This window comes from Oncorhynchus nerka, linkage group LG9a (assembly GCF_034236695.1).
Source record: "Oncorhynchus nerka isolate Pitt River linkage group LG9a, Oner_Uvic_2.0, whole genome shotgun sequence".
Lineage (NCBI taxonomy): Eukaryota > Metazoa > Chordata > Actinopteri > Salmoniformes > Salmonidae > Oncorhynchus > Oncorhynchus nerka.
The window spans coordinates 24,773,480-24,787,007 of record NC_088404.1 but is presented as its reverse complement, the minus strand read 5'-3'; the positions used below and the strand labels follow the sequence as shown (position 1 = coordinate 24,787,007).

The 13,528-nt window shown below is 44.3% G+C and overlaps 1 protein-coding gene across 1 annotated transcript in view; it reads left to right on the top strand.

Annotated features, from left to right (window-relative positions):
* Window positions 1-13,528, top strand: part of LOC115134853 (neural-cadherin-like) — a 104,404-nt gene that overhangs the window by 71,658 nt on the left and 19,218 nt on the right.

Genomic DNA, 13,528 nt, shown 5'->3' with positions numbered 1-13,528 from the left:
TCATTTACAACTGCAATCTGGCCAAGATAAAGCAAAGCAGTGTGACACAGACAACAACACAGAGTTACACATGGAGTAAACAATAAACAAGCCAATAACACAGTAGAAAAAAGAAAGTCTATATACAGTGTTTGCAAAAGGTATGAGGAGGTAGGCAATAAATAGGCCATAGGAGCGAGTGATAAATGAGCATATGATGATGTGCAATTAGAGATACTGGTGTGCAGAAAAGTAAATCAAATAAAAACAGTATGGGGATGAGGTAGGTAGATTGGGTGGGCAATTTACAGATGGACTATGTATAGCTTCAGCAATCGGTAAGCTGCTCAGATAGCTGATGTTTAAAGTTGGTGAGGGAAATAAGTCTCTTCAGCGATTTTTGCAATTCGTTCCAGTCACTGGCAGCAGAGAACTGGAAGGAAAGGCGGCCAAATGAGGTGTTGGCTTTGGTGATGATCAGTGAGATATACCTGCTGGAATGTGTGCTACGGGTGGGTGTTATCGTGACCAGTGAACTGAGATAAGGCAGAGCTTTACCTAGCATAGACTTATAGATAACCTGAATATGGCGATGAATATGTAGCGAGGGCCAGCCGACTAGAGCATACAGGTCGCAGTGGTGGGTGGTATAAGGTGATTTGGCAACAAATTGGATGGCACTGTGATAGACTGCATCCAGTTTGCTGAGTAGAGTATTGGAAGCTATTTTGTAGATGACATCACCGAAGTCGAGGATTGGTAGGATAGTCAGTTTTACCAGGATAAGTTTGGCGGCGTGAGTGAAGAAGGCTTTGTTGCGAAATAGAAAGCCGATTCTAGAATTGATTTTGGATTGGAGATGTTTAATATGAGTCTGGAAGGAGAGTTTACAGTCTAACCAGACACCTAGGTATTTATAGTTGTCCACATATTCTAGGTCGGAACCGTCCAGGGTGGTGATGCTAGTTGGGTGGGCCGGTGTCGGGCAGCGAACAGTTGAAAAGCATGCATTTGGTTTTATTAGTGTTTTAAGAGCAGTTGGAGGCCACGGAAGGAGTGTTGTATGGCATTGAAGCTCGTTTGGAGGTTAGTTAGCACAGTGTCCAAGGAAGGGCCAGAAGTATACAGAATGGTGTCATCTGCGTAGAGGTGGATCAGGGAATCGCCCGCAGCAAGAGTGACATCATTGATATATACAGAGAAAAGAGTCCGCCCGAGAATTGAACTCTGTGGTACCCCCATAGAGACTGCCAGAGGTCCGGACAACATGCCCTCCGATTTGACACACTGAACTCTGTCTACAAAGTAGTTGGTGAAGCAGTCATTAGAAAAACCAAGGCTATTGAGTCTGCCGATAAGAATATGGTTGACAGAGTCTAAAGCCTTGGCCAGGTCAATGGTCGATGAAGACGGCTGCACAGTACTGTCTTTTATCGATGGCGGTTATATCGTTTAGTACCTTTAGCGTGGCTGAGGTGAACCCGTGACCGGCTCGGAAACCAGATTGCACAGCGGAGAAGGTACGGTGGGATTCGAAATGGTCAGTGATCTGTTTATTAACCTCTTTGTGATAGGGGGCAGCATTTTCACTTTTGGATAAATAGTGTGCCCAATTTCAACTTACTGCTACTCATGCCAAGAATATAAGATATGCATATTATTAGTAGATTTGGACAGAAGTCCAAAAAATACACTCTGAAGTTTCTAAAACTGTTTGAATCATGTCTGTGAGTATAACAGAACATATGTAGCAGGCAAAACCCTGAGGACTAGCCATTCAGAATGATTTTTATTTTGAGGTCACTGTCTTATTCAATGAGTTTCATTGGGAAATGAGATTTCTAAGGCACTTGTTTGCAGTTCCTACCGCTTCCACTGGATGTCATAAGTCTTTGGAAATTGGTTGAGGTTATTCCTTTGTGTAATGAAGAAGTACGGCCATCTTGGATCAGGGTAACGTTATGTGTACTGTTTGAGAGTTGCGCAAGACTAAAAAAGTAGCGTTAGTTTGTGAGCCTCCTGTATTGAAAACAGATAGACCCGTCTTCAATTTGATTGATTATTAACGTTTAAAAATACCTAAAGTTGTATTACAAAAGTAGTTTGAAATGTTTTGGCAAAGTTTAAAGGTAACTTTTGAGATATTTCGTAGTGACGTTACGCAAATTGGAAGCTGTATTTTTCTGGATCAAACGCGCCAAATAAATTGACATTTTGGATATATATCAACGGAATTAATCGAAACAAAAGGACTATTTGTGATGTTTATGGGACATATTGGAGTGCCATCAAAAGAAGCCTGTCAAAGGTAAGGCATGATTTATATTTTATTTCTACGTTTTGTGTGGTTTACTGTTGTGCTATCATCAGATAATAGCTTCTTATGCTTTCGCCGAAAAGCCTTTTTGAAATCTGACATGTTGGCTGGATTCACAACGAGTGTAGCTTTAATTTGGTATCTTACATGTGCGATTTAATGAAAGTTTGAATTTTATAGTATTTTATTTTAATTTGGCGCTCTGCATTTTCCCTGGCAATTGGCCAGGTGGGACATTTGCGTCCCGCCTATCCCAGAGAGGCTTTCGAAGACTTTAGATAGGCAGGGCATGATGGAAATAGGTCTGTAACAGTTTGGCTCTAGGGTGTCACCCCCTTCGAAGAGTGGGATGACCGCGGCAGCTTTCCAATCTTTGGGGATCTCGGACGATACAAAAGAGAGTTTGAACAGGCTGGTAATAGGGGTTGCAACAATGACGGCTGATAATTTTAGAGAGGGTCCAGATTGTCTAGCCCAGCTGATTTGTACGGGTCCAGGTTTTGCAGCTCTTTCAGAACATCTGCTATCTGGATTTGGGTGAAGGAGAAGCTGGGGAGGCTTGGGTGAATAGATGCTGGGGGGCTGTTGGCCGGGGTTGGAGTAGCCAGGAGGAAGGCATGGCAGCCGTTACCCTCTTGCAGCTCCCCCCCTACTTTGTGCAATTTCCGCCTGAAGACATACCCAAATCTAACAGCTTGTAGCTCAGACACAGAACCAAGGATATGCATATTCTTGGTACCATTTGAAAGAAAAACATGCTGAAGTTTGTGTAAATGTGAATTGAATGTAGGAGAATAACACACAATAGATCTGGTTTAGATAAAACAATGAAAAAAAACATACGTTCTTTATTTTTATTTTTGTATCTTTAAAATGAACAAGATAAAACAAGCATTCAGATAGGATGATGGGGATAATTTCAGTGAAAAATATAAGAGGGCAACAGTACTTGTGCAATGTTTCAGAATGATAACTTCCAAAATGAGTGTGCTATACATGACATTTATCATGAAGTCACCCAGGTGTCCCACACAAGTCGCCCAAATGTACCCAAGTGGCCAAATTGGTGAAGGTATACATTTTGAAACAAATAACTATATACAAAATACCAAAATGGTATTCTAACACACCCCCCCCCAAAAAATTTTTTGAGAAAAATAAATGAAAAAATAAATAAATGGGAGAAGAAAATATATATATTATTATTACCTGCTAGATCTACTGTCTCTTTTATATTATGACATTTCAGCTAGATCTACTGTCTTTATTATATTATGACATTTCAGCTAGATCTACTGTCTCTATTATATTATGACAGACCAGCTAGATCTACTGTCTTTATTATATTACAACAGACCAGCTGTATCTACTGTCTCCATTTCACTTTGGCCATTGATGTGGTCCTGCCCTCTCCTCAACAGCCTCTAATAGGCTATTTCATGTGGGTTGGGGTGGGGCGGCAGACACACACATCTCACATTTCATGGCATTAAATGTTTATATATTGCTTCTAAAATAAATAAAAAATCACAAATAATATTTTATATTATTAATTTCAAACAAGGGCATTAGCATGATAAGAACTTACCAGTCCAAAACGATGTCCTCTCCCGTTCAAAAAATATTCCTCCACAATCGCTAAATGAAGTGTCCTACAACAATCTCTGTCTCACCTTCCCAATCAATTTATTCTAAAGTTGTGTGTACATCTGTATATCTAGACTTGACTTAGTCGCCATAATGATTGTTATATAAACAGCTGAATCTGTGCGTTCACCAACAATGCAATGCGTAATTTGTGTGTTCTCCATCCGGTATGAAAATTCAATAGCGCATGACTCTCTTTACACTGGAGCTTACTACATGGGTTGGTCTTGCAACACATAAACATGGCGTATTACCGTTTAGCTCAGCTCATTGGCTATCTACCCAGCTAGATTTCAAGACGATCAGTGGTCATTGGATTAAAAGACAGTCAATCAACGAAACAGCGGGCAAATATTAATGTAAATCTTTGGTGCACAATGATGTCATTACTTGTTGTCTTCAAATCGGTTTCTTTCAGTCAATACGTCCCACGAAATGGCCCATCAGGTTGGATTGTGTTACAAACAAACCAGTTGATTGCAGTGAAACCAAACATGACTGGAAAAGTCACATTCTGTGTGGGTGATTTACCTGGAATGTGTCGTCGTCAAATGGAATGAGACGGAATTCACTACACAAGCGGTTCACAAAATGTTTCGTGTTAGGCTATAAAAACGGATTTTATCAAACAAAAGATCATTCATTATGTAACAATGAGCATTGGAATTGCAAACAGGCGAAGATCATCAAAGGTAAACAATTTATTTTATTGCAGTTTGTGATTTTGTTGCGCCTGTGCTGGTTGAAATAGTTGTTTTTTATGGGGCTCTATGCTCAGATAACCGCATCGTATTCTTTCAAAGTAAATCCTTTTTTGAATCTGACAACGCAGTTGGATTAGCAAGATTCTAGGCTTTCGATACATGTGAGAAACTTGTATTTACATGAATGTTTAATATGACTATTTATGTAGCGATCACCGTATGTTGTGGAATTTCAGCCCGCTAGCGGGTTCCGTGCGCAGAGAGGTTAAGAAATGCTTATTGAAATTTTCGATTATCATGGATTTATCGGTGGTGACCGTGTTACCTAGCCTCAATGCAGTGGGCAGCTGGGAGGAGGTGCTCTTGTTCTCTGTTACGTTCCCCAGTTTCTGTGTTGTAGTTTGTATTTTAGTGTGTGTTTCAGGAGATGGCTTCCTGAATTCTCCCCAAGCAGCTGATTGGTCAGCCCCATTGATGATTGGAGCTGACCCCGCCCCCTCGTCAAGATACAGCTGTATCCGATTAGACTCCTTCTGAAGCTATATAAAAGCCAGTGATCTGTCCAGGAAAAAGATCATTGCTGGGAGGTCATTGCTGAAAGATGATTGCTGAGAGAGGAGGTTTATGGCTGAGGGTTATATCATGTTGGTTGTTGCTAACAGAGTTATTATGTACTATGTTAGTTGTTGTTGGGAGCAGCTTTGGTATGTGCTGTGTTTCCTGCTTTGTCAGAGCTTCTTTAATGTCCTGAGTTAGTTTTTTCTCAGTTTTTGTTGTGAAGTTTGTATTGTGTTTCATTTGTTCCCAGGGGGAAGGGGAAGCTGTGCTTAGGCAAGAGGCCCGCGGGCATACATATACCCTTGGATATTCACTGTCTAGGCACACTAGGTAAGACCTGGGCGGACCACCCACTGTATTTTGGTTAGGCCACCAGGTGGTGCTAAATTAGGTAAGTAGTGGGTAGGCAGGTAAGGTAGTAGAGGGGGCTTTGAGATTTACTTTCTTTGCTTTGGTTCCGTCCAGCCCCGTTTCCCCATATGTGACGGAATAATTTCCTAGTAAACAGTAAATTCTCTGCCTTTTGTCATCCTTACTCGCACCTACAGTCCATACCTCTTTCACTTCACGGAGAGTTGAGTTGTAGCAGGGTGTTACAGTCTCTCTTCATAGAGGCGTGCGTAACATTCTCCATGGACTTTACAGTGTCCCAAAACTTTTTGGAGTTAGAGCTACAGGATGAAAATTTCTGCTTGAAAAAGCTAGCCTATGCTTTCCTGACTGACTGCGTGTATTGGTTCCTGACGTCCCTGAACAGTTGCATATTGCGGGGAATATTCGATGCTATTGCAGTCCACCACAGGATGTTTTTGTGCTGGTCAAGGCAGTCAGGTCTGGAGTGGATTTATCGGTGGTGACAGTGTTACCTAGCCTCAGTGCAGTGGGCAGCTGGGAGGAGGTGCTCTTGTTCTCTGTTACGTTCCCCAGTTTCTGTGTTGTAGTTTGTATTTTAGTGTTCTTAGTTCTGCATTTTTTTGCATTTTTTTGAACGGGGCATGCTTATGCAAGATGGTGAGGAAATTACTTTTAAAGAATGACCAGGCATCCTCGACTGACGGGATGAGGTCAATATCTTTCCAGGATACCCGGGCCAGGTCGATTAGAAAGGCCTGCTCGCAGAAGTGTTTTAGGGAGCGTTTGACAGTGATGAGGGGTGGTCGTTTGACCGTGGACCCATAGCGGATACAGGCAATGAGTCAGTTATCGCTGAAATCCTGATTGAAAACAGCGGAGGTGTATTTGGAGGGCAAGTTGATCAGGATAATGTCTATGAGGGTGCCCATGTTTACGGATTTAGGGTTGTACCTGGTGGGTTCCTTGATGATTTGTGTGAGATTGAGGGCATCTAGCTTAGATTGTAGGACTGCCGGGGTGTTAAGCATATCCCAGTTTAGGTCACCTAACAGAACGAACTCTGAGGCTAGATGGGGGGGCAATCAATTCACAAATGGTGTCTAGGGCACAGCTGGGAGCAGAGGGGGGTCAATAGCAGGCGGCAACAGTGAGAGACTTATTTCTGGAGAGATTCATTTTTAAGATTAGAAGGTCGAACTGTTTGGGTATAGACCTGGAAAGTATGACAGCACTTTGCAGGCTATCTCTGCAATAGATTGCAACTCCTCCCCCTTTGGCAGTTCTATCTTGACGGAAAATATTGTAGTTGGGTATGGAAATCTCAATTTTTTTTGTGGCCTTCCTAAGCCAGGATTCAGACACTGCAAGGACATCAGGGTTGGCGGAATGTGTTAAAACAGTGAGTAAACAAACTTAGGGAGGAGGCTTCTGATGTTGATATGAATGAAAACAAGGCTTTTTTGATCACAGAAGTCAACAAATGAGGGTGCCTGGGGACACGCAGGGCCTGGGTTTACTTTCACATCACCCGAGGAACAGAGGAGGAGTAGGATGAGGGTACGGCTGAAGGCTATCAAAACTGGTCGCCTACAGCGTTGGGGACAAAGAATAAAAGGAGCAGATTTCTGGGTGTGGTAGAATAGATTCAGGGCATAATGTGCAGACAGGGGTATGGTGGGGTGCGGGTACAGCGGAGGTAAGCCCAGGCACTGAGTGATGATGAGAGGTTGTATCTCTGGACATGCTGGTTATAATGGGCGAGGTCACCGCATGTGTGGGAGGAGGGACAAAGGAGGTATCAGAGGTATGATGAGTGGAACTAGGGGCTCCATTGTAAACTAAAGCAATGATAACTAACCTAAACAACAATATACAAGGCATATTGACATTTGAGAGAGACATACAGCTAGGCCTAAAGTAGTCGCAGGTGTTGATTGGGAGAGCTAGATAGACAACGGGTGAGACAACAGCTGATCAGCTAAAACAACAACAACAGGTAAAATGGCGATGACTGGGCAGAGAGGGTCGGTTAACTACACACTGAGCCTGAGTTCGTGGCTGGGGCCGACAGATAAACAAAAAATAAACAGAATGGAGTACCGTGATTAATGGACAGTCCAGCAGGCATCAGCTAAGTGATCATAGGGGGCAGCAATAGATGGAACAGGGAAGCCGCGGAAGTACTCGCTACTACGCTAGCACGCGGGCAACACCGAGTTTAAAGTTAGTAGCCCGGGGCTAGTAGAAGCGTCTGCTCCGATGTCCGACAGGAAGCCGGTTGAAGGCACAGCGGATGGAGTATTCGTCGGCAGACCAGTCGTGGTGGTGCGGCGGGGCGCCGTGTCGACAAAGGTTCCAAGCCAGATGGCGAAAGAGGTATTGTAGTTGTAGTAATTTAGTTTGCTAGCCGGGAGATAAGCCTGGCTCACGGCTAAACTGGTGCTAGCTTCGGGGCAGGGGCGTTAGCCACTAAAGCCACTCGGAAGCAGCGGTGATCCGGTGCCAAGGTCCAGAGCTTACGGCAAGGATCTGGTGGAGTAGTGGGTTCTACCCGTGTTTGGGTGGAGTCCGATACTGGTGGGCTGGCGAGTATTATCCAGGCAAAAGAAAAGTGCTGGTATCTGTGAAGGTAAAGGCCGCTAGCAGTGGCTAACAATGAATAAATAGCTTGTAGCTAATTAGCTGGTTAGCTTCTGATGGCTAGGTGGTTCTTGCTATAAAGGTCTAAAAATGTAAAATAATAGTGGTTCTATTTCTCACTGGGTGAGGCAGGTTACCGGAAGGTATAATTTAATTGAAATGGAAAAGAGATTGAAAATAAAATGTTAATATATACATATATAGAAGGCTTTACTCAAGGCCAGTGGCATGTCATTAGTAAAGATTTTAAAAAGGGGCCTAGACAGCTGCCCTGGGGAATTCCTAATTCTACCTGGATTATGTTTGAGAGGCTTCCATTAAAGAACACCCTCTGTGATCTGTTAGACAGGCAACTCTTTATCCACAATATAGCGTCCGGGTGAACAAGGGGCAGCAGGGTAGCCTAGTGGTTAGAGCATTGGACTAGTAACCGGAAGGTTGCAAGATCAAATCCCCGAGCTGACAAGGTACAAATCTGTCGTTCTACCCCTGAACAGGCAGTTAACCCACTGTTCCTAGGCCGTCATTGAAAATAAGAATTTGTTCTTAACTGACTTGCCTAGTTAAATAAAAAAGGTTATAACAGGGGGTGTAAAGCTATAACACATACGTTTTTTGGCCGTCAAGAAAAACGCTATGTATGGTGCAAACCCAACACCATCCCCACAGTAAATTATGATGGTGGCAACATCATGCTGTGGGGATGTTTTTCATCAGCAAGGACTGGGAAACTGGTCAGAATTGAAGAAATGTTGGATGGCGCTAAATACAGGGAAATTCTTGAGGGAAACCTGTTTCAGTCTTCCAGAGATTTGAAACTGGGATGGAGGTTCACCTTCCAGCAGCACAATGACCCTAAGCATATTGCTAAAGCAACACTCGAGTGGTTTAAGGGGAAACATTTAAATGTCTTGGAATGCCCTAGTCAAAGCCCAGACCTCAATCCAATTGAGAATCTGTGCTATGACTTAAAACTTCTTAAGGACGTGGTCCCGAGGTGGGGACCACAATCAGCGGAAATGTTCAAGAGCGCCACCTATAGAGGTTGATAAACCTCAAACTTTCATTAAAATTGACATACAATATACTGAATTAAATCTACACTCGTTGTGAATCTATCCACCAAGTCAGATTTGTAAAATGCTTTTCGGTGAAAGCATGAGAAGCTATTATCTGATACCATGCACCCTCAAAATACTGCAACGTCATCTAACACGACAGATTTTGCGTTAGCCGTCGCAAACCAAAACGCTGAAATAAAATATAAAACATTCATTACCTTTGACGAGCTTCTTTCTTGGCACTCCTAGATGTCCCATAAACATCATTTAGGGTCTTTTTTTCGATTAAATCGGTCCATATATAGCCTAGATATCGATCTAAGAATACTGTGTGATAAACGGAAAAAAATAGCGTTTCATAACGTAACGTCATTTTTTAAAATTCAAAAAGTCGACGATAAACTTTCACAAAACACTTCGAAATACTGTTCTAATGCAACTTTAGGTATTAGTACACGTTAATAAGCGATAAAATTCATCAGGAGGCGATGTAATTTCTTTAGCTGTCCGTGTAGAAAAACATGTCTGAAGAGAGGTCGACCAAAACATCCGGTCGGAGACTGGAGGGAATGAGTTCCCTTGAATCGGTTCGACCAAGAATCAAAGCTGAATCAAATGACAAGACTCTAGACATCGTGTGGAAGCTGTAGGCACTGTAACCTCGGCCCTATTTAATTCGGTTCACTTTGAACAATTCCTTGAAGTCGCGGATGGATATATTTTTCCATTTTCAGTGATCAGATTTCCCTGCACTTTTCGATGAAACGCACGTTCTGTTATAGTCCAGCCGTGATTTCTATCCACACATCCACGCAAAAGGTGGTGCTACAAAGTATTAACTTAAGGGGGCTGAATAATTTTGCACGCCCAATTTTTCAGTTTTTGATTTGTTAAAAAAGTTTGAAATATCCAATAAATGTCGTTCCACTTCATGATTGTGTCCCACTTGTTGTTGATTCTTCACAAAAAATACAGTTTTACATCTTTGATTGAAGCCTGAAATGTGGCAAAAGGTCGCAAAGTTCAAGGGGGCCGAATACTTTCGCAAGGCACTGTACTTATATTGCCTTAGGGTTGTTTTGAGATGTGCCTATGGAACATTACAGAACACTTTTCAGGGTTATTTCAGTGTCTAGTGTCTACTGTCTCGTGATGAGCACATCTCTCCTTCAGTATTAGGGTATAGGAAAGTGGGTAGCTGTTATTAGTTGGCCGTAAGAGCTGTTTTCAGTGGAAAGAGCCAATTCTGTCTTTTCTCCTTCAAGCTATTATTGAGAGCTTTTTCAGTGGATTGCTCAAATTTTCAGTGGATTGCTCGAATTGTGTACTGTTTGAACTTGAAAACATGAAGTGGCATTTTCAATTAGTGTCTGCTACTTCATAAGGCTCTTCTCTGTCTGGCATTGCCAGGAAAATAGAACACATTTTCTGAGTGTGAATGCCATTTCTGTGGAGATAGGATGTTGGGGTTCAATGGTTGTAGGAGCTTTTGGCCTCTGAGTGACAGTGTGTCCACAACACCTGGCAGGAGACTGCTCGGCTAGCGTCTGTCACGCAAGAACACCTACCCAAACAGGTCAGCTGTTTCCACTGCTCTATCCTACTATTGCTTCCTCGTGACAAACATATCTCTTCAACAGCTTGTTGGTGTCAGAGAGAGCACCAACATGCAGTCTCACTGCTATAGCACTGTAGATGCAACCCACCTCTACCCTTCTCTGCCTACCAGCCCCATATATCAAAACCTTGGGACTATAAGGTTCTGTCTGCAAAATAATGATTCTGAGATAATTGGCTTTAAAGTTCCGAACCCTAATTGGTTTGAATGGAGTCAGCAATTTTTGTCATGTATTGTCATGTTATGTCTTGTTCCTGTTCTTTCTCTTCTCTTCGTTTCCCCCTGCTGGTCGTATTAGGTTACCTTCTCTCCCTTTCCTTCCCCCAGCTGTTCCTCATCTCCTCTAACTACCTTGTTTACTCTCTCCCACCTGTTCCTTTTTTCCCTCTGATTTGGTCCCTATTTCTCTCTCTGTTTCGGCTTCTGTCTTTGTCAGATTCTCGTTTGCTTCACCCTTGTCCTGTCCTGTCGTAATCTGCCTCTTCATCAGATGCTACGTGTTATCAGGTACCTCTGTCCTCTACAACCCGCGCCTACCCGGAGAGACCAGCAGTCTGTCGGCGCTAACCCTGCTATTCTCCTCTGCTGCTAGAAGGGGACTCTCCTGTTAAGATCAGAGGACTTTATAATTTGTTTGTCGCCCTCTCTGCGGGTTGTCTATGTTGTCAATCGATACATCTGAAGAGGATCTATGTCTTCCCTGTGTTTTGACATTAAAAGACTCTGTTTCTGTTAAAGCGCTTTTGGGTCCTCACTCACCTGCATAACAGAAGAATCTGACCAAGAATGGACCCAGCGACTTCGGATCCTCTCCACTCAGCCGTCGAGATCCAGGGAGCGATGCTAGGCAGACACGAGCAGGAATTGTCTGCTGCTCGACATGCCGTTGAGACCCTGGCCGCCCAAGTCTCCGACCTCTCGAAACATATTCACCATCTCCGCCTCGATCCACCGGCTACTTCCAGGACTTCCGAGTCTCCGGAGCCCGGAATTAATAACCCGCCGTGTTACTCTGGGGAGCCCACTGAATGCCGCTCGTTCCTCACCCAGTGTGATATTGTGTTTTCTCTCCAGCCCAACACGTACTCCAGGGGCACAGCTCGTATCGCCACGTCATATCTCTCCTTACTGGACGGGCTCGTGAGTGGGGCACGGCAATCTGGGAGGCGAGGGCTGAGTGTACTAACCAGTATCAGAACTTTAAGGAGGAGATGATACGGGTTTTTGATCATTCTGTTTTTGGGGAAGAAGCTTCCAGGGCCCTGTCTTCCCTATGTCAAGGTAATCGATCCATAACTGATTACTCTATAGAGTTTCGCACTCTTGCTGCCTCCAGTGACTGGAACGAGCCGGCTTTGCTCGCTCGTTTTCTGGAGGGTCTCCGCGCGGAGGTAAAGGATGAGATTCTCTCCCGGGAGGTTCCTTCCAGCGTGGATTCCTTGATTGAACTCGCTATTCGCATAGAACGACGGGTTGATCTTCGTCACCGAGCTCGTGGAAGGGAGCTCGCGTTATCCGTTGCCCCCCTCTCCGCATCACTACCATCTTCCTCCACTGGCTCAGGTGCTGAGCCTATGCAGCTGGGGGGTATTCGCATCTCGACTAAGGAGAGGGAACGGAGAATCTCCAACCGCCTCTGTCTCTATTGCGGTTCCGCTGGTCATTTTGTCACTTCATGTCCAGTAAAAGGCCAGAGCTCATCAGTAAGCGGAGGGCTACTGGTGAGCGCCACTACTCAGGTCTCTCCTTCAAGATCCTGTACTACGTTGTCGGTCCATCTACGCTGGACCGGTTCGGCAGCTTCCTGCAGTGCCTTGATAGACTCTGGGGCGGAGGGCTGCTTTATGGACGAAGCCTGGGCTCGGGAACATGACATTCCTCTCAGACGGTTAGGGGAGTCCACGGCCTTGTTCGCTTTGGATGGTAGCCCTCTCCCCAGGATTCAGCGTGAAACGCTACCTTTAACCCTCACTGTCTCTGGTAATCATAGCGAGACCATTTCTTTTTTAGTTTTTCGTTCACCTTTTACTCCTGTTGTTTTGGGCCATCCCTGGCTAGTGTGTCATAATCCTTCTATTAATTGGTCTAGTAATTCTATCCTCTCCTGGAACGTCTCTTGTCATGTGAAGTGTTTAATGTCTGCTATCCCTCCTGTTTCCTCTGTCTCTTCTTCACAGGAGGAGCCTGGTGATTTGACGGGGGTGCCGGAGGAATATCACGATCTGCGCACGGTGTTCAGTCGGTCCAGGGCCACCTCTCTTCCTCCGCACCGGTCGTATGATTGTAGTATTGATCTCCTTCCGGGAACCACTCCCCCCCGGGGTAGACTATACTCTCTGTCGGCTCCCGAACGTAAGGCTCTCGAGGATTATTTGTCTGTAGCTCTCGACGCCGGTACCGCAGTTCCCTCCTCCTCTCCCGCCGGAGCGGGGTTTTTTTTTGTTAAGAAGAAGGACGGGTCCCTGCGCCCCTGCGTGGATTATCGAGGGCTGAATGACATAACGGTTAAGAATCGTTATCCGCTTCCCCTTATGTCTTCAGCCTTCGAGATCCTGCAGGGAGCCATGTTTTTCACTAAGTTGGACCTTCGTAACGCTTACCATCTCGTGCGCATCAGGGAGGGGGACGAGTGGAAAACGGCGTTTAACAC